The sequence below is a fragment of the Bubalus bubalis genome, chromosome 2 (assembly GCF_019923935.1).
Source record: "Bubalus bubalis isolate 160015118507 breed Murrah chromosome 2, NDDB_SH_1, whole genome shotgun sequence".
Lineage (NCBI taxonomy): Eukaryota > Metazoa > Chordata > Mammalia > Artiodactyla > Bovidae > Bubalus > Bubalus bubalis.
Genome location: NC_059158.1, coordinates 112,788,072 through 112,810,635, shown reverse-complemented (window position 1 = coordinate 112,810,635; position 22,564 = coordinate 112,788,072). Strand labels below are relative to the sequence as shown.

The 22,564-nt window shown below is 41.5% G+C and overlaps 1 protein-coding gene across 2 annotated transcripts in view; it reads left to right on the top strand.

The window, feature by feature from the left end:
* Nucleotides 1-22,564, top strand: part of THSD7B (thrombospondin type 1 domain containing 7B) — a 1,246,259-nt gene that overhangs the window by 184,186 nt on the left and 1,039,509 nt on the right. The window contains exon 1 of one of the 2 annotated variants that reach the window (XM_025276961.3): nt 4,923-5,047. The exons of the other annotated variant lie outside the window; for it this stretch is intronic. The gene's annotated coding sequence lies outside the window, so the exon portion shown is untranslated. Of the gene's footprint in view, nt 1-4,922; nt 5,048-22,564 lie in introns of those variants that run through there. 2 annotated transcript variants of the gene reach the window in all.

Genomic DNA, 22,564 nt, shown 5'->3' with positions numbered 1-22,564 from the left:
CAGACCTTTAAAATACCCCTTTATCCGAGCTGTTCTCTTTGTTTCCATTCAGCCACCCTCATCTCTTGCTTGGACCACTGTTCATTCCACTCTTGCTAATCTGTCTTTGTAAGACATGCAGGTGATCTTCTTTTAAAAAAACTATATTTATATACTTATTGTTTTGACTGCACCAGATCATAATTGCAGCACCTGGGATCTGCAATCTTTGTTGCAGCATGTGAGATCTTAAGTAGTGGCATAGGAACTCTTAGTTGTGGCATGTGGGATCTAGTTTCCTGACCAGGGATCGAACCCAGGGCCCTTGCACTGGGGGCGCAGAGTCTTAGCCACTGGGCCCCCAGGGAAGTCTCTTTGAAAGGTCTCGATTAGACTGTGTCATCCACTAGCTTACAGGACTGGCAAGTTCTGCCCAGCCTGCCCCTCTGCCCTATGTCATGAGATGTTCCCCCAAGCTCACCAGTCTGCAGCTCTTTTAGGTCCTAAAGAGTTCTCTGTGTGCCAAGCTTTCCAAACCACAGGGTCTTTGGTCCTGTTGTCTGCCTTTTCTCTCCTCTTGGCTGCTATCTACTTGTATGAGATGCAGTGTCTCTTAGAGGTTAAAAATTGTACACATGACTGCCTGATCAAATCCTAGCTCTCTACTCATCAGCCGTATGCCTTTGAATAAATTGCTTAAACTCTGTCTCCATTGTAAAAAACAAACTTGATCACAGTGCCTCCCTCATGGACCAGTTATGAGGATTAAATAATATTTGTAAAGGACTTAGCCCATACCTCATATCTAGAAAAATTTCAATAAATGTTAATGTGCTTAGTCACTCAGTCATGTCCAACTCGTTGTGATCCCATAAACTGTAGCCCACCAGGCTCCTCTGTCCATGGAGATTCTCCAGGTTGCTATGCCTTCCTCCAGGGGATCTTCCCAACCCAGGGATCAAACCCAGGTCTCCTGCATTGCAGGCAGGTTCTTTACAGTGTTATTTGCCTCTTGTCCTTTGGGTCTCAGCCTAAACATTGTTTCCTCTGAGAGCACCCACTTGAGTTTCATCCTTTCTATTCCCTTCTACTCCACTGCATCCTTTTTCACAAAAGTTGTTTCTTTCTTTTTGTGTGTTTGCTATCATTTGGATGCCTGTTTGTTTGTTGTCTGATGTCCCTGTTAGATTGTAAACTCCATGAGGGAAGGACCCCGCCACTGTACCACCAGACAACCACTATGGTGCGCAGCACCTGGGACGCAGAAGACATTCAACAAATGTCTTGACGGGTGAGTAACTAGGGCTTGTGTCTCAGGACTGAGTAGGTCTGTGAATACTCAGTGTCCAAGGGAAAAGTGTTGGTGCCTCTGAGGGACTAAGGAGGGCCAGAAGCCAGTGGAGTTCCACTTCACTGCTTTTCAATACACCGTCTTTATGCTGTATTTTGACGTTAACACATAAAAATCATATTACTGGACCAAGCTCAAAACTTACATTTGTATGCCAAGATGAAGTGCTCTTTTTTTGGCAGGAAAAAAAAAAAAAGTTCAGATTTGCCATAGAACCTCATGTAACCTGGAATTGGCCTGAATGAATTGTGTGAATGAAGCAGTCATGGTTCCCCCTACCTCCCCACTCCACTTCTGCCTCCCAGGGTGACTGAGCTCTATGACTCAATTCACCACTTTCAGAGATGGGCTAATGTAGACCTGGGCAGTGACTTCCTGAGTGCAGAGCCCAAGACATTGGCTCAGGCTTGCATTTCTCTCTCTGACTTAAAAATTGGACTGCTTTTTCTGCATGCCTTTATTATCCCATATTTATTTAATGCCAATGCTTGTCTGTTCTATGTACACAGCACTTTCCTATCCAAGCTTGTTAGACTATATGGAGAAGGTGGTGTTCAGAAAAAACAGTGAGAAATATGCACAAAACCGAAAATAAACTCCAGTATTGTTTGGCTAGTATAGCCTTGCTTTCCTCTGTGGTTCCTCCTTGTTTCTCATCAGGACTCCGTCCCAAGAGACCTCCTCCCACCCCCTCTCCTCTTCTATTCTATTGTTTCCTTTCATCCTTCCTGGAAGCCTAGAGGGGATTAGAGGCTTTGGCATCTGTGTGTGAGGGGTTGTGGGAATGTATAATCTCCAATTTATTTTCCATTTGGAATATTGATCTATTCCTTACACATAATAATGACACCTATTTTTTCAAGGCCACCTTCTTCCAAATTCTTTGTTTGGTCATTCCCCCTCACCCCTGCCCATCCCCCCCAACCTTCATTGAAAACATCTCTGTCCCTGCCTAGATTATCCTTTTAATCTAGATTTTGAGGGATGTATTTTTATTAAAAACCAAAAGCTGACTGTTTTGGCAGGAAACTCATATGCTCAGTAAAATGTGTATTTAAAATATAAATTGGGAATATGAGCTAGAAACATCTGTTTTTTCCTTCTACCAGATTTTTGTATGCAATTGAACAATATTAGAGAAAGTTTAGCATCTTATACTATGTAACTATACTGAGATACCTGCTGTTGGCACAGTGTCTTAATAAAAAGGGACTATTTTATAGTTTAGAGGAGTCAGTAAGCTAACAAGAGGTAGCAATGCTTAAAGTTCAAGGTTCTTTGCAATTTAGATATGATTTAGATTTTTATCCTTATGAGTTCCTTATTTTTGATTAAGAATCCCAATGTATAGGACATGATTACCATATAGGTATTATCTTTTATATTCTAGATTCAGAAAAGCAGGAGACCAAATGCAAACAGTGCAACAGAGAATGAAAGTTACTTTTCAAAAATCAAAATATTCTTATAAATACTATAATGATCACTGATATGGAGCAAGGAGTTAATGAGAATGGGCTAGCATATTAAATTAAAATGTACATTTAAGTCAAATTCCTAGCCTAAAGAAAAACATATGTATTGGTGCCTCTGAAGAGGGAGGAGAATACAAAAGTGTTAAAACATGCATAAATGACATAATCAGAAGTGAGTCCTTGATGGCCTCTTTCTACAAGGACTGCAAACACAGATCTTTCTACCATATGGATGTGTACATGGGATGTGGTCTGAAAACGCTGTGTTGATTCTGGAAAGACCAGAATCTGGAAAGCCAGGATGGAACAGTTCAGGAAAACAGACGTTTTTCTTTGGCTATTGTTCCTGAAGTTACTTAAATGAGACTCATTGGCTATTGATCTGTATATATTGAGATTACAATAAAACATAATGGACCAGTTTCTTTTCCCCCAGGCTCATAGGATTGGCATTTTATTTCTTGGGAGTAATAAATCATGGTCTTGGATTTGGGGAAATATTCTAGGATCTGGATGGCAGCTGATTTAAGAGAGTGATGTCAGAAAGAAAGGCACAACTCAGAGTGTGATGCCAGCGCTCACTGGGAGAATAGCAATTGCTGTTTAAAATATTAAACAAGGCAGGTTCCCTCTCCTGTTTTCAGTATCCAGTCCCACAGCAAGGTGGATCAGAACCCCTCATCATCAGATTCACATTTCCCTTTCCAGTGGCACTTACATTCTTTTATTTTTCCCCCCTGTGACAACCCTAGCTGCTCTGTTTATCTCTTAAATCTAATTTGCACTATGACATCAAGCTTTAATTTTCTCAGGATTATTTTGCTTCTTTTGAAGCACCCATGGTGTGCCAAGCGTTGGATAAACTCGAAATGATACAATTCCTGCTGTTGCTGGGTTCACACATTTAAAGAGATATGACAGGCAAAATACCCTGTAATTGGCAATAGGTAGTCCTCATGATTTTTTTTTTCCCTCTTTCGGAGAAACTTCATCTCTCTGAAGGAGCCTAAGAAGTTCCCTAGATCAAAGTTGTCTAAAACCTGGAGGGTTTGGAATGGTGTCAGAGAATAAGGGGAGGATTCTCAGCTGTGACTGCTCCAGCCTGCCCACGTGCTCTCTGCATGCCTGTCTTACCTGAGCGGACTTGGCTCTCCTCACTCGCCACTTGCCTCTACCACCCAGTTGCCATAGACTCTTCTCCCGCCCCCTCCCCTCCAAGGACAGCACACCGGTCTCCCCCCTCCTGCAGCCAGGACACAAATCCTTTGAAAAGCAGATTGAAACTAGGCTCGGGTCTGGGTGGGCTGACAGTCTCTGGGATCCCCTCTAGGAGGAGATGTCCAGGCAGGACCATAGCTAGGGACACGCCCCCCTCCCTGCGCTCCCCCAATCACCCTGGATTTTCCCTTTTTCACCTATCCAGCTAGGATGTTCTTTGTCTTTTTCCTTGTATCACTGAAGCCCTCTCGTGCCCGGGGACTGCAGAGGAACGCCAGGCTATCCACAGGGCAGGACGACTCTGCCTGTGAGTGTTGCGTGTGTTTGTGTGCGCACGTGAGTGTGTATGTGGGTGCGTGTGTGTATGTGTTGCTGAGGGGCTTGGGATTATAACTGAGTAAAGCACCCCCTCACTCTCTTTGCCTCCTTCTCCCCTGCCACTTCTTAGATTCCCCTGAGGCGCAAAGTGCTTGCTCCTGCCCGAGGCTGTCGGAGGCTTGGGTACCCCGGGGCTCAGGCTGGTTGGGGAGTCCCTTCATCCAGCCCACGCCTCCACCCTGAAGCTTCAAAGTTGCAGAGAACAGTCTTGAGGGGCAGAGGCTGGCGCTTGAGGCCGGTGCGCAGTGGCTCTCATGGGGGAGGGGGCTGAGTGGAGGGTCGGGTGAGCCCACCGCTGGGAAAAGGGGAGGAGGAGATTGTGGAGCGGAGAAGGAAGAAGGGAGGGGAGGCGGGGAGCAGCTGCTGGGGGCGGTGAGGCGCAAGGTGGCCCCCAGTGGCCCGAGCCCGCGGTTCCCGGGGATGCGCCAGGCAGCCAATGGCAGCGCAGAGGTGTACAGCAGATGGCGTCCGACTGCGCCGTTCCTTCCTCCTCCTCTTCCTTCACTGCTGAGGAGCCAGAGTCGCCGCCGGGTTGCCAGACGCTGGAATGGGTGGTCTCCCGATACGCACCACCATCTTTTTTGCACTCAGAAAGCTCGGGACTCAGCAGCTCCCAGAGGCTGCGGCAGAGGCACGGGCGAGGCGGGTGAGTACCACCGCGCTGCGCCGCAAGCCAGGGATGCCCGGCACCCGGTTGGTGAGGTGACCCGGGCTGAGTGGGGCGCGCCCCGGGCACAGACTTTGTTTTTTTTCTCCCTGGGCAGCCTCCTCCTCTCCTTCTCCGGGCAGTACATTGGAACTTGCAAGCGAAGCTTCCCGGACACCTCTGGCTTGAGACTGCAGAAAGGGCGGGCTGCCAGGGGCGCAGCGTGCGGAGACCCCTGGGCTGGGAAGGCTGAGATACCCTACACACGATGGGTACAGACCTCAGGCCACCGGACTGAGCTCTGGGAGTGGGACGCCAAGAGCTCTGCCCCCTACACTTCCAACTTGCTTTGGGGGTGCTGATGAAGGAAGCCAGGGGTCCCCCATCCTGAGCGCAGAGCCTCGAAGCCCAGGATCAGAAAGCGTAGAGTTTTGCGGGTTTGCAAACAGGTTGACTGAGGGTTCCCTTTCCATAGTTCTGACTGGGAAATCTGTGCGTGGGCGTTCAGTGCCCCGAGAGGATAGCCCAGCAAGCCAAGAAGTTTGCAGCTTCTTCTGATTTATCAGTGGAGTGTAGGGAAGCTGCAGCAACAGTTTATACTTCCACTGTCCCTGCGAGGGGCGAGCTGGGGAGAATGGGTCTTGTGGGTCTGGTGTTACATCACTCTGTTTATGAAGAGAGACCTGGGAACGGTGCTTGAGAGTAAGGGACAGGAGGACGACACGGGTAATCTCTAAAGCATCACCCATATGCTCCTACCACCTTTCCTTTCTAACACCTCCAGTAGTATGAAAGTTATTTGAATATTCAAATGAACCCATCCTCCCCTTTGTGCAGTCCTCAAAGTATGACTCTTGAGGTTGGAAAGCTTGGGGGGCGGGGGTGTTTGGAGAGGAAGTGTTAAGCTCTCTCAATCTCTTAGGTCAAGGGAGAAAACTATTTCTGGGAAAGGTGGGTGGTACTTTTTCTTGGAATTATTCTGGGCATTCCTCAAGAGCTATAACAATTCCGTGATCTTTGGTCAAGGGGGAATTGACCAAGATCACGTTACATTGACCTCTTCTGTGGGAGATGCCAGGGTTATTTGGTGCTCTGTTCATTGCCAGGGTGATCTGCTGGTAATTTACTGTTTTCCACCTTTACAGTGCATCTGTGCTCTTGTAAATGACAACCTGTCTGGAGAAGCTTTCTTGGTGTTTTTCAAGAGGGCATCTGTGGGTGCTGTGTTATCATGAAAATGGTAACCCATGTAGGCAGGATGCATGCCGGCATGGTTGTGGAGAGTCTGTGTGTGTGTAGGTGTGTGCACATGTGCATCTGGAGTTTCTTTTGCCAGGCAATCTTTGGATGTCAAAGTGGTATGCTTCTCTCCCAGGACAGTAATGGTTTCTTGGGTAACTGGGAGGTAGTGATCTCCAGGGAGGCTCCTTTATATTCTGGACTATATTATAGTTGTTGGTTAAGGCTTCTTGAAAGCAACTTAGAATGTTCCTAAACAAATCAAGAAGTCCTATCCAGTGGTAAAGGAAGAGTCTCCTGTATTTGTGGTTTGAAAGCTATATAAAGTATGTGTCTTGAGGCTTCACTTTGATGCACTGCTATTTTTAACCTTGATACCATTAATATCAGCTGCCTTCTTTTAAAACTTCATTTGGCTAGTTCTCTGTTTTCTGTGGGTAGATGAGCCAACTGGGTAGATTGGAAAATGCCTGGAATTGGCTTCTTACTATGCCTGGGCATTGTGGATTTTTTTTTCACCCGCCTGCTGGGAGTTGGGGACTGGAAACTCTTCTGCATTTAAATTTAAGTGAAAAATAATTTTGAAGATAATTCTCTTGACCCTGTAACAACATATACAGATAAAATTGTTGACTTAGAAAATGTGGGAGAGTCTTTTTTTTTTTAACACAAACAGTTCCAGCAGTTGTAAACACCTGCAAACCATTCAGGGTTCTGAAGATTTGCAGTTAAGCCGTGTGAGGACTTGGAGATGTGTGGTCCAGCAAAGGTCTGCCAATGGCTGATAGACGTTCAAAGTCCATTTCAATGGTTCAGAAAAAGTGGGCTTACTTTATATCTACTTTAATATTTAAATTCATACCTGAAAAATTATCTTTATAATATTTCATAGTCCTCAGTACTCACCCTCATTATTTTTTTTAAAGGTATTTTGTAGTTTATTTGTTCAATGCTTATGTTTAGTAGACTAAAGTTTAGTATGCCCAGGTGGTGCTAGTGGTAAAGAACCTGCCTGCCAATGCAGGAGACGTAAGAGATGCAGGTCCAATCCCTGGGTCCAGAAGATCCCCTGGAGGAGGGCATGGCAACTGACTCCAGTATTCCTGCCTTGAGAATCCCATGGACAGAGGAGCATGGTGGGCTACAGTCCATAGGGTAACAAAGAGTTGGACACAAACTGAAACAATTCAGCACTCTGCATCTCATTAAAGCAGGACCATGTTTCTTTTGCCTATTTCCATATTTTCAGTACTGAGCAGGACCTAGGTATGTCTGTGTTTGTGTGTGCTTAGTTGCTCAGTCATGTTGAACTCTTTACCACCATATGGACTATAGCCCACCAGGCTCCTCTATCCATGGGATTCTCTAGGCAAGAATACTGGAGTGGGTAGCCATTCCCTTCTTCAGGTGACCCAGGGACCGAACCCTAGTCTCCTGCATTGCAGTGGATTCTTCACCATCTGAGCCACCAGGGAAGCCCCAGCCCCATTATTTTTAGTGAAAGTTGTTAACTAGTTGAAGAGCTAAGAAACAGAGACACTGTTAGATGGGCAGACAATAATTGCTGATGATAAAAGCAGTATAAACACAGTCTCCAATTTTGAGGGTTGACATTAATAAATTGGCAACTGAAGATACCTTTCTGTTCTATGCTGAGTGTGCCTTTTGAAAGAAAGAGGTAAAGAATTAGAGAAAAATGATACTGCTAAAATGTACTTCATGAGAAAGCCTATTAAGGACCCCATCTACTTGCTTCAGATCCTGTTTCTGAAGGAATTCTTTTAGTAATATCTGCTTAAAAAACTTTGTCCTTAAATAATAGACTGAATAAGCAGGATAAAAAGATAGGAACTAAGCGAGTGAAAGAGGAGTGTCCAAACAAAAAAAATTTCCAAGACATGTAACTCATTTTAATTATATTTCACAAACTGAAGCTGAAGTCATTTGATTCCTTCAAAGAAAATATCTTTCCCAAACTGCAATTTTGCTGTTCTGCACACCTTTATAAAGATTAGGCATGAAAGTAATAACATCATTTCAAAAGTTTGAATAGAATGATGAAAAGTAGTTGACTGGTCCTATTGAGTTAGGAGTCAAAAAGACAAATGATACAGCATCTTAAGTACACGATCAAGATGAACAGATTAAAAGATTCTAAGTAGTGACAAGTATACTATTAATACTTGGTGGGAAAAGCACAACACCATTGACAGCAGAACTCCAGAGACGCTCTCCAGGAGAAGTATAAAAAATGCATCTTTGACTAAATAGAGGGTATTACAGCATCCAAAACTATTTACATGAGCTACTTAGATCTCTTTTTGGATTTTTTGGATATGAATTGCACATAAGTGCTTTATATTTTTAAAAGAAGACATTTGCCCAGATTATAGCTATAAAGGAAGCAGCCGCATTCCCTTTAACACCAGGCAGCTTCCCAAATATAACACAGGTCCTTAACTTAGTGCTGTTAACAGGATTATATCTAAGTGATAATTAACACGTTAAATCTGTGAAAGTAGAAGATTTTCAACTCTACTTTTAATTCTAGAAATTGAGAGTTCAAGTGGGATTAGTGTTTTTGCACCTGTGAAGTCTGTGGCAACCTTGCTCCAAGACGATAAATATTGTATTCACCCTTTAAAGTTTCTCATTTGTTGGGATTATTTTGTTGATGTTTTGACTAGCATTTTCATGGATGGTTATTCATAAGAGCCAACAGTAACTATTGATGAAAGCAAGCCAAAGAGGATTAGGTGCATTTCCCTTCAGCTTGTATGTAGCTTTTGACAGAGGAGGAAATAGAGATCGCAGTCCTTGAATCCTAGGATTGCACTTGCATTTGGAGCCATGTTGCCTGGAGCTGGCCAGGTAAATAAAGTATAAAGACTTAGTTATTTTCATCCATTGTAATCTGCTGATGATTTGTTATGAGCATTCTCTAGCAACTAGGTCAAGCAATTCATTTGAAGGGGAAAATAGAATATTAGTGAAATCCAGTTACTTCATGTCTTTCTTTTTTTTTCATGGGTATACTATTTTATTAATGTTCAGACTTCACCAAGAGTTCAAGTACATGCTAGCCTTATGTTCAGACTGTTGAATGAAGACTAAAAATGGACAAAGCTTTAAGGGTGCAGTGTATTGAACACTGCACAATATATTAACTAGACAACCTAGAGGGTTGTGTAACTATGTATTTAGGAGCACAAGCATAGGAAGAAGCCCTGGAATTTGAGGAAAAACCTGCCATTCAGGACCGAACAGAGGTCTTTGGTTGCTGACAGAGTCTCCCCTTGACTTCAGACTTGAGACAAACCGGCAGAGTCTGTCGGTGTACAAACACCACTGAATTCAGGACAAACAATAACAGGATAGATTGCCCAGAGGCAAATCAGATTCTGGGGGCCCCAGGTTGGCTGGAGGTTGGGATATGTTCCAGCCAGAAGTCCAGGACCTGTAGAGAACAGCCATCTACTGAAAATCATCCATTTCAAACAAATTCCTGAGATGCTTTTCCCAAACCAGGGTATCTCATGTTTTTTGGTCCACTTCTGAAGCCAATCCTAGAGATGCTGGAGAATAGAGTTTCTCTGGTGGCCAGGATTCAGGCTTAATGAAGGGATGGACAGTCAACCCAGGTTCAGTTTGTAAGCCAAACAATTAAGTCATCCAGCACATAGAAGAACTACTATATTTCAAGAGTAGGTGTGTGCTCTTGTGATGAAAAAACAACAACAACACAGCACCTTTAAAACTTTTCATCTCACTTTTGGTCATTAGCTTATTTCACATTTTTTTTCCTGTGATGTGGGAGTCTGTAGACTTTTATGAAATTAAAAAAAAGGGGGTATTCCCATCATTAAAGGTTGGACTTTGACTTAGATGTGAGGATTGGTGAGAATGAAGAGATGTCCCCTACATCATCAAGGCTGTCATTGTTCAACTTAGGTATTTTGCATCAAGGGATATGATGCCTCCTTTTGATTTTGCCTCTCTAGGCATGTGTTAATTATGAGCCTCTTGTAATTAAATATGCTGCAGCTAAAAACAGAATCCTGAGTAACTAATGCATAAATGATCCTTCCATGCCTTCGCTGGAAGCAGCTCTTTGCTGTGTTCTACCACTTGTCTGCATGAGGGTTGGCTGGAGATTTGTGCCCTAGTGTTATGTTATTGAACAGCTCTTTATTTCTGGAAGAATCACAATGTTGGGAAAAGCTCTTAACTTCATGGTAGTCAGGCACCATTGCTTGGTCTTAAACTGTAGTTTTGAAGTGATGCAGAGTTGAATTTAGGCTTATTTCAGGTGGTTATTTTGAGAACTATACCATGTAATACACATAAATGAAAGATTTTAATTATAGTAAGATTAAAGCTTGCAGTCATCTCTGCTTGTAGAGTTGGCTCCTGGGCACTCCTCTATTGATTTCTGCCTTGCTTGCTTATGTTAGACACATTCTGGGTGATTTGACCACTGATATAGTCTTGCATGTGCATGCGTGTGTGCTCAGCTGCTTCAGTCGTGTCCAACTGTTTGTGACCCTGTGGACTGTAGCCTGTCAGGCTTCTCTATCCATAGATTCTCCAGGCAAGAGTACTGCAATGGGTTGCCGTGCCCTCCTCCAGGGGATCTTCCTGACCCAGGGATCGAACCCACGTCTCTTATGTCTCCCTCACTGGCAGATGGGTTCTTTACCACTAGAGCCACCTGGGAAGAACCTGATACAGCCTTGCTGGTTGTAAAAATATTGAAATCTGTACCAGTAGGTAAACAGGTGTTGTTCTAAGCCCCCCTGAGGACCCTATTACCACCTCAGTCCTATGGCTATTCCCCTGACATCTCTTAGATCATCTCTTGTTACAGCAACTCAGACAGATACTAGTTCGTGTGGCAGGAGGGCCTGGGGACCCACCCCAGGGGTATTGCTAGAATCTGTTCTGGTTGGTTGGCACTTGAAGCCCTGCTACTTGGTAAGTATTTCTAGTATCATCCCTTGATATTTTTTACTCATGACATGAATTAATGCAGCCATTGGTGTTATCAAGTATTTGAACACGAAATCTGTTTTTTATTTTTTAAATCTCTAACATTTATATCTGTTAAAAACATATAAATATTTAGCTATTAATGTTTAATGTTAAAAACATTTAGCTATTATTATTTGCATATACTTATGTGAACAAAGAGCCCCGAGTACCTAGACCACTTTGGGTTGAGCTATCAATTTCTATAAGGCCACTCTGTTGTCATGTCGTGAAAATCACTCAGTCATGTCTGACTCTTTGTGACCCCATGGACTGTAGCCTGCCAGGCTCCTCTGTCCATTGGATTCTCCAGGCAAAAATACTAGAGTGGGTTGCCCTTCCCTTCTCCAGAGGATCTTTCTTGACCCAGGGAAGAAACCCAGGTCTCCTGCCTTGCAGGCAGATTCTTTACCGTCTGAGCCACCAGGAAGCCCCATAAAACCACTCTACATTCTCTTGAATTTGCCCCTCCCCCCCGACCCCAATATAACTAAGCATACTAAGTCAAAGGGCAGAGACAAATTTCTACCCCAGGTCGTCTGCTGCAACTGTATCTCCTTCTACACACAGCTGTCTCAGACCACTTATGTATGTATGTATGTATGTGGGAGTAGTTCAACAAGGCTTTTTTCTTTTGCGGGAAAAAGTAATTATTTTTTCCATCTCCATTTCTGGTCTTCAGAATTAACTCAATTTATTTCATATCGACTTCCATTCATTTTTGTGATTAAGTCTTGTTAACAGGGCTTGGTTTCACTGGGATTAACCTCTTTCATGAGCTAGAATATCTCTGGCCAATCAGGGAGAGGGAAGGGATGATTCCAGCCTTGCAGACTCTATAAGGAGAATTCTTTGGTGCATTCTTCCTGATGTCTTCTGGCTAAAATGAAACAGTGTTAAATGGGCCCTGAGAAACACAAGTTACACTTCTTTGTGAACAAGGAAAATATTCCAGGTCCTACATTACATTGACCTTCTGCTATCAGGCCTGTCTTCCTTAAGTCAACCACAAGACCCACCCCAATTTCAGAAGTCCCCACGTGTTGTTTTTTCTACTCCCAGCTCCCAGTTATCCACATTTTACCTATTAGTCAAGATCCATTTTTAATTATACTTCCACTGAGCTTTGTCTAATTATGCCAATTCACAAAGCTCTCTTTCTGTCCGAGCAACTCAGGTGGTAAATTCTAATTTTAATGTTTGATTGAATCTATTTTCTTATTAGTATCTGCTTGTGCAGTTTGGATAGTAAAGGGCTTGAATCAGAAAGGGTACCACTCTATTGAAGATTCTGAAACCTGTTAGAAAGGAGAGTGTGATGGAAAGAAGGGTGACAGTGGCCCTTTGAGGATCTCGGGGGCAAAGTTTAACAATATCCAGGAAGGTGGGAAAAGTGACTACTAATTGCTTATCTGTGACATGCTGTGTCGCCTAGGTACATAAGAGGCAACATGTCTAGGCTTCATAATAGCACTGCAAAGTGGTTTCTATTATTTAGCCTCATTTTTCATACTAGGAAAGGGAGGCTGGGGGACCTTTGGCACAGAGTGTGAGGCCAGGATAGCTGGTAAGCCACAGAGTAAAGATTCACATTCCAGTCTGTCTGTCTGCAAGACCCATATTGCTTCTGACACACTAGACTGCCCTCGAGCCTGAAGTTTGAGTCAGCAAGTTTAATCTTAACCTCTACTGGAATGCAAGCATGCACACACACACACACAGAGTCACTCACACTCAGCTACTGCCAGAGCCTACACATGTGATGGATGGAGTCCACTGACAGGAAGAGCAATGTTAAATCATCTCTACCTGGAGGCAGACATGTCATCAGGACACAGGGAAAAGGCTGCAGTTTGATTTGGCACAGACCTTATGTATGAAGTTTATAGTATCTTAGAATTGTAAACAGCTTGAGACATACATATATAAAAGTGTGGGCTTATTGAGAAACTGTTGGAAGATTCTGAAAATCCGCACATGGGAAATCCACATGGTATTCCTTTTCATTAATGGCTTATCATTAAGACAACTGTTCTCCTGAATATGCAAATATTCAAGGCATGAGCTTTGAAATTAGCACCAGGAGCAGGAAAAGGGGGAAAACTGGTCTTCAGATGTGAGTGTGGGTAGATGGGCAGTGGCCTTAGTCATTCCCATGATTGGGCCGAGCCACTGATCGGGTGTGTGTCCTTGCCTGTCCTCTTTTTTCCACTTTCCGACAGCAAAGTATCCTTGGTTGAAAGGGACAACTCTGGTAAAAGAGAAAGGTTGTTCTTGGGTGAAGCATGTATGATGAATCACATTTTTGAAAATTTGTTTTCTAAGAAGGTTTTGCTGGGTCAGCATAAGGTCTCTTGACATGAACTTCCATGGGAATGTATAATATCCCTATTTCCAATACCAAAGTCTTTCAACAATTTCTATAGAAGTATAGCATTGGAAAATGACTAGTTTCTCTCTTTGCCTCTGGCACAATCGTATATAAAGAAGTTCAGAAGATTCAGAGTTGCAAAGAGAGATTTTTACTCATTCCAGGAATAAACTTTTTCACATTCAGAGAAGTACAGGAATGCCTATCTCAAGAAAATGTGTGTTCCCTATCTTTGGGGTTATTCAAATAGAGGACTAGAACCTGCATGTCACCATATTCTGTAGAAAGGACTTGTACGTAGGGTATTAAAATCAGCTTTAACAAACATATACTGTTGACTGAAAAAAATATACGCAACGTGAGACCAGTGAGTTAAGTTTTACTGGGGGCAAAATGAGGAATATAGCCTGGAAACAGATTCTCAGATGGCTCTGAGGAACTGTTCCAGAGAGGTAGTGGAGAAGGTCAGCGTTACATATGACTTTAGTGAAGCAGGGGTACATGGAGTCAGGCACACATTTTGCCAGAGACTTGTTGCTGGTCATGAGAAGCAGAAGTCGCTGTTGCTGATTTTAGTGTTTTTCTAGATATGAGGAGGTGCAAACATTTGGGCTAATAAAATCTTCTGAAAATATCTAACTATCTGTAGGCTTGTTCTGCCAGTTTTCCCAGAGCACTGAATATCTCGTTTCTGCTCTCCAGCCTGAACTCCTTTCAGAGGGTGTTGAAGGTCCATGCCTGCAGTGACTAGTGACTTTGTAGAGTCAGGTAGTAAGTGACAGGTTTTAGTTGGTGATGCTATATGCTCGATACTGTTCTACATGTATCAATTTATGGAATCCTCTCAAAATTCTTAGAGTTGATTGCCTTATCATTATTCCCACCTTACAGATGCAGAAACAGTAAGTGACATCATCCAGGTCAGGATATGTACTCAGACAGTCTGATTCTAGAGCAGCACTTTTCAATGGAAATAGAAAGCAAGCCACAAGTACAATGCCTGTATGCAATCACACATTTTCTAGTAGCCACATTAAAAGAGGGGAAAAAGGACATTGAAGTTTAATTTAGTAATGTATTCTATCAATATCAAACTAATGTACTTGGAATATTATTTCAAAATGTATCAATTATAAGAAAATTATTACGATTATTTTCCTATTTTTATTTATTTTTTTAGTGGTGGAAAATTGCCTTACAACTTTGCGTTTGTTTTTACTGTACAACAACGTGAATCGGTCATAATTTTATATATGTATATGTCCCTTCCCTCTGGAGCTCCCCTCCCCTCCCCCCACCCCACCCCTCTAGGTCATCACAGGGCATCACGTGGTGGTGCATCAGCCCAGCACAGGCTGGGCTCCCTGTATTATTGAGCAACTTCCTGCTAGCTATTTTACATGTGATAATGTATATACGACAGTGCTACTTTCCCTATTCATCCCACCCTCGCCTTCCCCCACTGTGTCCACAAATCTGTTCTCTTACTAGGTTTATTAGTACCATTTTTCTAGATTCCATATATATGTGTTAATATATGATGCTTGTTTTTCTCTTTCTGACTTCCTTCACTCCGTGTAAGAGGATCTAGCTTCATCCAACTCACTACACCTGACTCAGATTTGTTCCTTTTCATGGCTGAGTGAGATTCCATTGTATAAATGTACCACAACTTCTTTATCTGTTCATCTGTTGAGGGGCATCTAGGTTGCTTCCATGTCCTGGCTATTATAAATATTGCTTCCGTGGACATTGGGGTGCCTGTGTCTTTTAGAATTGTGGTTTTCTCAGGGTATATACCCAGTAGCGGGATTTCTGGTTCATGTAGTAGATTTATTCCTAGTTTTAATGAAATGTTTTAGAGCTTTGTTGTACCAAATCTTTGAAAGCCAGTCTGGAATTCACGCTTACAAATATGTCTCAGTTTAGACTAGCATGTTTGCAGTGCTCAGTAGCCACATGTGGCTGGAGTGGCCTTATGGGATATAACTAGAGCCTGTGCTGTGAACAGCCCCACTCGACTGTTGTCTGTTGGCTGCCAAGTTTCCTTTCAGAGCGCATACCATTGGCCTGCATATATGAGGTCATTCAGTTATTAATTTTGTTCTTGAATACCAGCATGGATTATCTCTTCAAAAAAGCCATCTTAAAATACTTCTTTGCTTTTCTCAGGAACCTATTTACTTTTAAAACCTGTAAGGTAGAAAGAGTTCTCTGTGAAGTGAAGTGAAGTCGCTCAGTCGTGTCCGACTCTTTGCGACCCCATGGACTGTAGCCCACCAGGTTCCTCCGTCCTTGGAATTTTCCAGGCAAGAGTACTGGAGTGGATTGCCGTTTCCTTCTCTAGGGGATCTTCCTGATCCAGGGATCGAACTCGGGTCTCCTGCGTTGCAGGCAGACGCTTTACTGTCTGAGCCACTAGGTAAGGTAGGAAGAGTTCTCTGTATAGTCAGTCAAAAAATTAATCCCATGTGTTCATTTGTGGCGGTGGATCATATCCCGATTTCTTCCAGTTTACAACTGTTCACATCCATAGTCATCCTGCCCTTGTTGTGTCCAGGCTAAACAATTACAGTTTCTTGTCCTGTTTTTTATTATCATTGTTTTTTTTTTATTGGTTTGCTAGGGTATCTGTAGCCTGATGCATATGAAATGGGCATAGCTGAGAATCAGCTTATCTCTAATAAGAACGAGAAGAGAGGAAAGCACCTTTAATGAAGAGTGAACTTAAAATTTTTCTCACTTGCTAATGTTTCTCAGTCTTCTTTTACCTTATTCTTATGATTCCTGCAGTCAGAAGTGACATGCAGCCCACCAAAGTGATATTTCTGATCAAATCTTAGTAATTTCGGGTACGTTTGATTCATGACTTGGCAGGTAGCATTCTTCTCAGTGATCTGAGGGCTTTTCTCAAGTTGCATTTCTGACAGTAACCGACCCTCCGGGTTGTGGCATGCTTCAATTGAAAAAGCAGAATGTGACATGCCTTTCATTGCGTGAAACATAAAAAAAAGTCGTGCTTCTCCTTTGTGAGCGTAACCTCTATTCAGCCGTACGTGAGAATGTGGGACATTTTAATAATTCCAAGTCTCTTTGCGGAGAGGGAGGAGCATTTTACATGGGTATCTTAAACCTGACCTGAGTTGCTTACTAAAAGAAAATTACTAAGAACAAGGCTGCAGTTGGGAAGAAAAAAATTCTAAACTTCATAGGGAGGAATTTCCTTTTGGAGACAGACTCTTGGGATATGTCATCTAATATTATGTGCATGAATATTAGATATTTCACTTGGATTATAGAATTGGTAGAATTAAAACATAATGCTTGTGGACATAATATATCCCCTGTGAAGCACATCTTTTTCTTTTTTTTAAACTAAGAAGTCTTTACACAGCAAGACAAACCAATGGAAAATGCAACATGCATTTGTGAGCTGTGTGAATAAATTCAGCGTATTTATTGAGGGCCTGCTGTGTCCCTGGCACAGAGTGGATAAAAGCAAATAGAGGTACCAGCCTCAATCTCCAGGAATTTGTATTCTAACTGGTGAGATTAGACTTGCACGTCCTCTGTCCTTGGCCAAGCCAAATCACCTTATTTATATACATTTAGCTCTCTTACTAAGTATGAGCTGTAAAAACACAGAGAATGCATCTTACTTATATTTGTATTTTCAACAACTTGCAGAGAATAATTATGCAGGGGCTTCCCAGGTGGTGCTAGTAGTAAAGCACCCACCTGCCAATGCAGGAGACATAAAAGACACGGGTGTGATCTCTGGGTTGGATGATCCCCTGGAGGAGGGCATGGCAACCCACTCCAGTGTTTTTGTCTGGAGACTCCCATGGACACAGGAGCCTGGCGGGCTATGGTCCATAGGGTCTCAAAGAGCTGGACACGACTGAAGTGACTTAACATGGACATATGTACACAGGTATGTGCTGGATTAAATGAAAGTAGTACATTAATTTTATTTATATTGTGAATTAATGTACACCTATAATATCATATTATAATAGGACCATTGCTATAAAAATTTGTATTTTAAATAACGAAGACAAATCAAGTCTAGTCTCAATTCCTCTGTGTCTCCTTTGGCTGGATCTACTGTGCTGAATCCAGTTGGTAACTTCTGACAGCTCCATTGCAGTTGAAAAAAGATAGTCTTAACCTGATGGACATGTGGAGCCTCTTGTCTCAGCATGCCAGGGTCATAACATGATTTAACCTCAGTAACAGACACTTTGAGTACACCAGAAATGATTCTGTTTTGTTCTGCGGATGAAGAACTTTGACATTCAATCACGTTAAGTAGTTCTTGAAGGTCGGTATGCAAGAGGTGGGGATCAGAGTGAGCTAAAAATATATTTACATGTACCTGCGTAGTGTTTCCAATGACAGTTGAAGAATACAGGGCTAAACAATATCAGGAGAATACTTAGTGTCTTTGAACAAAAGGAATCAACTAGAAGTTAGCAAGTCTGTGTAACCTACAGAGCTAGAGCCCCCTTTGGCTGGACTGTCCCATCAAGGCATAGCATATGCTGCTTTACTAGTGTGGCTGTTTAAGCCACTTTCAGAAAATTTAACATCAGCATGAACACATCAGATCATCAGGAAGACATTTATTTAGCATTTTGCCTGAAAGGATTTCAGTACACTTTGATAGATTTAAAATAATTCTTCCCAACCTACCAAGTTCCTCAAGGAAAATAACAATATTAACCAGAAATAGACTCACAGACAAGGAAAACAAACTTATGGTTACCAAAGGGAAAAGGTGGCAGAGGGAGGGATAGATTAAGAATTTGGGATTAACAGATACACACTGCTACTATCTATAAAATAGATAATCAACAAGGCCCTACTGTATAGCACAGGGAGCTCTACTCAATATTCAGTAATAACCTTTATGAGAAAAGAATCTGAAAAAGAATGGATATTTGTATATGTGTAACAATCACTTTCTTATACATCTGGAACTAATACAACATTGTAAATCAATTAAACCACAATATAAAATAAAAATTAGAAAATAATATTAGAAAGAAAATACTAACCAGTAAGGAATACTGTGTGTCTATGGTGTGCTTTGCACTATCCTTGGCCTGGCAGAATGTACAGCCATATCCCCAAACTGGCCATCTGCTTAGGGAATAGTCATGGAATTCATGTGGAGATAGGAGAAAAAAAGGAAAGATATACTACAAAGATAAAAATTGCACCTGTGGAATTTTATGGACTAATGGATTCAGCATAAGGAGGAATAAATGTGGCTCCCTATCACCATATTTGTTTTACTTACAGTTTTTCCAAACATTGCTTTTGATTCTGGATCATATATGCTAGTCTTTAAGACTGGATATCTGTATTCTCTTTAATCTAAAGCCTTATTTCATGTAGTATTTTGAAGTTCATGGCTTAAGAAACCTCTTCAAGATTCAATAAAAAGAATAAAAGCAACTGCAAACTCCTCTGCAGCCTGGAAATGTGGGCAGAATGGCTTATCCCTGGTTTACTGGCCTGCGTAGAACTTGATCTCATTCTCAAACTCTTTGATTTGAAAACTTGTGATGCTCACAGTCTAAATAAAGTGAGACCCAAATCCTTTTAATCTAAGGTAAATAATTTTGTCTTGGCATGTGTCAGCATGACGGGGAAATGTACACAGGGACAGAATTATCCATTGATTTGGCAACAAGTTTGGCAAGCATGGATGTTTGGTAAATGGCTACAAGATAAAAGCGTCTGAATTATCAAAGTAGTCAATCAGCCCCAAGAACTGAAAGCGAAGAGATGCTCAGATTTTATAGTATGAAATCAGATAAGCTATGAAGGCGTAGGAGGTGAACAGAGGATGATGGGAATTTAGTACAGCACACATGTGACCATGTGCATGTGCATACGCACACACACACACACACACACACACACACACACACACACTCTGAAGAAAACATACACATATTTAAATGATAGCAGAGTGATAGCAAATCCAAGATGAGAAATGGCAGGAAAAGAGGGAAGAGGAGGCAAACAATTCACCTGAAAGGGAATTAGCACTCTTATCTACTGGGACTTGTCATACCATTCCATTGAAACCAACAAATGACTGAAGGGTATAGAAGACAAAACTTGTGAAAGAAAGCATGCCTCTGATTTCAAAGGTTGAGCCTGTTACAAAGGAGGGAGAAATCTGTGTAACCCAATCATACTAGGCATTCTCTCAGATTTAGAAAAATTATGAACAAGAATAAAAACAAATGGAAGTGCTTTGAAGCAGTAGTTGACATTGTGATATTTAATGCTCTATACAATGTACCATCAGAAATTCATATATTGCATATATAAGCATAAGCCTTTCTCATGTAAAACAAAGAATCTACTATTGACTCCCTTTCCAGTTACCTCATTATCTCTTGTCTTTTTTTCCAAATCTACCTTATGAAACTAGTAGAATTTTCTGTCTTCACTATGCATTCACTCTTCGAATCACCGAGCCTGGATTCTGTCCCCACTGTTCCAACTGAAATTAGTTCTTGCCAAAATTTTGAATGATTTTTTAGTTGTCAAATCCAATGGACATTTTTCAGACTCATTTTATTATGATGATTAAAAGTAGAATCTTAGTGTATTAGAAAAGCCAAAAATGAATTGGCAATGTTCCCATGATCCTGCCATTTTGAGTCTCTGTTTTAAAGCTGCCAAAATAACTATTGGAGATTTAGACAAGCAAAATGGGTAATTTTGGACTAAGTGTAAACTGGAAAAGATTGAAATGTATGACACTTGGCCAAAAAGGATAGCTTGAAAATAAAGTTGAGATTGGAATATTAGCCTTTAGAAATGGAGAAAGATGTGGGTAAGTAGAAGGATACTTAATTAGAATTTATTAGTAGAAAATATAACAGTTCTTTATAGAAGATACCATATTAACTCCTCAGGGGGTGAGGGGAAATACTGATTAGTACACACATATGTTCCCCTTACTGGAGAGTTTTAAGAAGTTAAACGAGGCAATTTTAAGGAAGACATAAAAATGAACATGTGCTTAGTCACTGATGCTCTTATGAGCACCAAACATTGATTCAGAGTGTCAAGAGGATGAAGTGTCTGCTTGTAGAGTTCCCTGGTTGACATCATCACCACTGAAATCATCTTTCAAAGAAAATCTCAATCCACTATCTAACAATTGCAAGTGGTTAGGGTTTCCCCATGAAATTGGTAGATACCTGTTTGCAGACAATAGACTTATTCCATATTTACCTTTTCCTCAATTTTGTTGTTGTTGTTAATTTGTTCAGAAACTGTCCCTTTAAGAAAACTCAAGAGAGAAGAGATTGAAGGGGATAAATGTTAGGTCAGTCCTTTTAAAAGCAAAAAGGCACACTAATGCCAGTGTAAGCATCAAGAGTAGACATTTATTAAACACCTGCCCTGGTCCTTTAAGTCAGCTCTAAGGTCTGCGAGGAAGTCTGAGAGCTCAGAGGCTCTGCAGGGAAATTCATCTACAGAAAAAGAACACATCAGCTCATTTTTAAAAAAGACTCAGGCCTACATGCCATCCCCAAAGTGCTCTTTCAAATCCAACGAGTCAAGCAGAACTATATATAGTTAAATGATATGCCTGTGTTTATCAGAGCTGCCATTATGACATTAAGTAAAATTTATGATACATTAGGGTTTACATTAGAGGTTTATTTTTGTGCTGTGTATACACTTGAGAACATTGGGTCTCACTGTATAATTTCTACATAATTATTGTCCAATTTTGGGGGCACATCATATTAAATGACTGCCAGGGATTTTTGCCAGTTTTGTTTGTTTTGTGACATGATATTGAGTATATTTATGTGCACATATGTACATACATATGTACATTCTTTTAAATGCCATTTCCTTGATCAGACAGACCACTTAAGTTATACTTTATACTGTTTTTCCTTTGGGAAATATAATCTGATTTGTGATGCAGTTTCTTAGGACATACTAGAGCAGAAAGAAAAGTGTTTTTGTTGGCAAGCTGCATTAATATAAATATTATTTTGTAGCTTAATTTATGTTTTGACTTTTTCATATGAATATTATAACTGCTTTAAGGTTCCACAACTTGTACTACATTTGGATTCTCTCCATTATGCTGAGACTATTACTGTGTATATAGTAGGAGCTAATTTAAGCATTTCTTAAATGAATCATATTAGAATAAGGAAAAAAAACACTTGGAAACTTCATTGAACATACGTTAATCTTGCTTTGATGATTTAGAGTTCCTTTTGGAACTTGGAGTATTCTCAGAAACACTGAGAAAATCAACTACCATTGAATAGCACTATAAATTCTGTTTATTTACATTTTCTGGGGTTTTAGACATTTAATAAATGGGATTTTACTATAAGCAGGAAGAGATATGCATACATGCAGACCCATTCAGTCTACAGAAATCCAGTGGGAGAAAGTGGATAGAATGGTTATGGATGCAGATAACCAGTCCTCTGGTTATAGGGGGACCATGAGGCAGTCCTGGGGAGGGATTGACGTCAGAGGTGCTGAAGAAGGTTGTGTAGTGAGTGCAGTGGACAGAAATGGTGGAAGAGTGAAGGCATCTGGTCTGTATCTGGGTGAAATTTGAAGGTTATTGCAGGCTGACTGTCCACTTCTCCTCTGTTTCGTTGGTGAATCTGATTTCCTCTCTGCAGGGTGAGCAGATTCCACTTTGCCCCAAGACTCACCATTCTTTAGTGTCCACCTCTGGCTTGCTTTTCATTTTCACTTTATGGAAAGGATTCCCCCCTCTACAAATTATTCCTTTGAGTAGTGAGAATCACCTATGAAGTCCTTCATGTAAGTTTCTCTTTCAAACCCTAAACTTTCTAATA